The sequence below is a fragment of the Ornithorhynchus anatinus genome, chromosome 4 (genome assembly GCF_004115215.2).
Source record: "Ornithorhynchus anatinus isolate Pmale09 chromosome 4, mOrnAna1.pri.v4, whole genome shotgun sequence".
Taxonomy (NCBI): domain Eukaryota; kingdom Metazoa; phylum Chordata; class Mammalia; order Monotremata; family Ornithorhynchidae; genus Ornithorhynchus; species Ornithorhynchus anatinus.
This window is the reverse complement of record NC_041731.1, coordinates 122008486-122011805: the sequence shown is the minus strand read 5'-3', so window position 1 is coordinate 122011805 and position 3320 is coordinate 122008486. Positions and strand designations below refer to the sequence as shown.

Here is a 3320-nt window from a genome sequence, read left to right as displayed (position 1 = left end):
GGGGTTTGGAGTTCAGTTTGAGATAACACCGTGGACCTTCTATAGGATGCCAATTCTCCATACTAAACCGCAAGCCATTGCCCAGAGCGTTCTTCTGCCCGTAGAAGCAGCGTGGGTCAGTTTAAAGAGCATGGGCTTAGGAGTCAGAGGTCATGGGTTCGAATTCCGGCTCCTCCCCTTGTCAGCTGTGTGACTGTGGGTGAGTAACTTAACTTCTCTGCCTCAGTTACCTCATCTGTAAAATGCGGATGAAGATTGTGAGCCTCACGTGGGACAACTCAACAGCACATACACTAAAATTGGAATGATACAGAGAAGATTAGCATGGCCCCTGCGCAAGGATGACACGCAAATTCGTGAAGCGTTCCATATTATTTTTACGAGATGTTCTTCCCCTTGACTCTATTTATTGCCATTGTTCTTGTCTGTCCATCTCCCCCGATTAGACTGTAAGCCCGTCAAACGGCAGGGACTGTCTCTATCTGTTGCCGACTTGTTCATTCCAAGTGCTTAGTACAGTGCTCTGCACATAGTAAGCGCTCAATAAATACTATTGAATGAATGAATGAATGAACAACCTGATTACCCTGTATCTATCCCAGCACTTAGAACAGTGCTCTACACATAGTAAGCGCTTAACAAATACCAACATTATTATTATTACTAAGAATAGTTGAGTAATAATAATAATAATGGTATTTGTTAAGCACCATTTGCCAAGCACTGTTCTAAGTGCTGGGGTGGATACAAGGTAATAAGGTTATCTCAAGTGGGGCTCACAGTTTTAATCCTCATTTTACAGATTAGGGAACTGAGATGCAGAGAAGTTAAGTGAGTTGCCCAAAGGCACACAGCTGTCAAGTGGCAGAGCTGGGATTAGAACCCACGACCTGTGACTCTCAAGCCCTTGCTCTTTTCATTAAGCCATAATGAATGTTGGGTGGGACTTCCTGGCATAATTCTGGTATGTGAGGGAGCCTGGGGATTCTTGCCCTGTGGTTGGAGTGAGGGGTGACTATGTCTTGTGAATCTCGGATCTTGGTGAAGCTCCTCCCATTGGCTTTGGTTTCCTGAATACTGTACCCTACCACTGTGCAAGCTGAGCCCATTAGCTACTTTGTCAATCAATCTATCAGTGGTATTTATTAAGTGTTTACTGTGTTCAGAGCACTCTACTAAACTCTTGGGAGAGTACAATATCAGCAGTGTCACCTTTTGGAAGGAACATGGGTCTGGGAGTCACAGGACCTGGATTCTAAACCCGGCTCTACCATTGTCTGATAGGTTACCTTGGGCAAGTCACTTCACTTCTCTGGGCCTCATTTCCCTGGTCTGTACAATGGGGATTAAGACTGTGAGCCCTATTTGGAACACAGACTGAGTCCAACCTGATTATCTTCTATCTAATCCAGCACTTAATACAGTGTCTGGCACTTAACAAATACCATTAAAAAATAAAATATAGTTGGAACACATGATTCCTGCCTGCACGGAGTTTACAATCTAGTGAAGCGTTCATGAAAAGTGTTGTCCCTGGTGGAGTATTGCGCCGAATTGTACATTCCAAGCTCTTAGTACAGTGCTCTGCACATAGTAAGCACTCAATAAATACTGTTGAATGAATGAATAGGCAAATCACTTGTTCAAAAAATGTGCGATTTCCTGACTGATGGGATGAGAATGTGATTTTTTTTTCTCCCCAGATCTGGACCTTTTCCAAGTGTCTGCATCTATTAACCAGGAAGCTGCAGTTTGTTCTTCCTTCTTCAGACATGTGCAGCGACATTCAGAGGCGACGGGATAGAATAAATAAGTTAACAATTAATGGTATTTATTGAGTGCTTACTGTATGCAGAGCACTGTACTAAGCGTTTGGGAAAGTACACTGCAACAGAGTTGGTAGAAGTGATCCCTGTCCACAGAGAAATTACAGTTTGTCTCGAACACGGTAGTTGTGTCCTTCAAAAACCACAACCCAAGGAGAAATTGCGTTAGAATGTGCACTCCTTGACCGATATTGTGTGCATCCAGCAACTGTTGCTTATGATGTTGTGTTACATTATTTTTCAGACGGCCATATGGTGTATAAAAAAAATTCTCTCATTCTCCTAAAGCATCCTATCCAAAATATATAATGAAATACGTATTATGCGAGAACTAAATGCAACATCCTGACAGACTTGGATTCAACGAATGGCACGGCCATGACAACCATATGGACTGAAAGTCTATCACTGTTTGTTACTGAAGTTTTGAGGGAAATGGAAAAATCTCGGGAGACAGTATTATTATTTAAGGCAAAGTGTGTGGGAACAGTGGAGGAGACTGATTCTAAAATGGAAATCTAGAAGTTGTAAGTGAAATGTCAGTGCTTTCCAACACCCAGATCTTCTCAACCCATGACATTTTCCAATCTATTTTTTGTGTTTTTCTTAATTGATGGTTATACGAAATACCGTGAAGAGATGAAGCAAAAGGATTTCCCCAACCAGGTAGTTGCAAAAATGACAAAAACTAGTCAGAGATGACAAAAAAGTGGTGGCCCTGTTTATCTCTGTGCTACCCATAGCATCATTAGTCCTTATTATATCTTTGGGCAGAAACATCAAAAATCATAAAAATAATTATGGTATTTTTTATGCCAAGCACTGTTCTAAGCACTGGGGTAAATACAAGGTAATCAGCTTGGCCGATGTGGAGCTCACAGTCTTAATCCCCATTTTACAGGTGAGGTAACTGAGGCACAGAGAAGTTAAGTGGCTTGCCCAAGGTCACACAGAAGACTAATGATGTGTATATATTTATAATTCTTTGTATTTATATTGATGCCTATCTGTTTTGTTTTGTTGTCTATCTCCCCCTTCTAGACTGTGAGCCCATTGTTGGGTAGGTACTGTCTCTATTTGTTGCTGAATTGTACTTTCCAAGCGCTTAGTACAGTGCTCTGCACACAGGAAGCGCTCAATAAATACGATTGAATGAATGAATGAATGAATGAATGAATGAACAAGTCACAGAGCCGGGATTAGAACCCACGTCCTCTGACTCCCAAGTCCATTCTCTTTGCACTGAGCCACGAACATCACATCATATTACATTAGGATAGGACCCATCAGGACCCAGAATCCCATTGAAATGGTCTTTTTTTCCCCACACAGGTTATTGATATTGTGTCCAGAAAAAAACGGAGACAATCACAAAGTTTCTCACCTGCTTTGTAATGACCAATGTGGTCCTAATCCCATCTAATCCCATGTCTATGCAGATGATACCCAAATCTACATGTTCTCCCCTTTTCTCTCTCCTTTGCAGGCTCGCGT

The 3320-nt window shown here is 41.8% G+C and overlaps 1 non-coding gene across 1 annotated transcript; it reads left to right on the top strand.

Moving 5' to 3' along the window:
- The first annotated feature begins 268 nt into the window (after window positions 1-268).
- On the top strand, window positions 269-376 carry LOC114811613. Its single transcript, XR_003759309.1, has one exon. It is a non-coding gene; the product is annotated as a U6 spliceosomal RNA (small nuclear RNA).
- The last annotated feature ends 2944 nt before the right edge of the window (window positions 377-3320 follow it).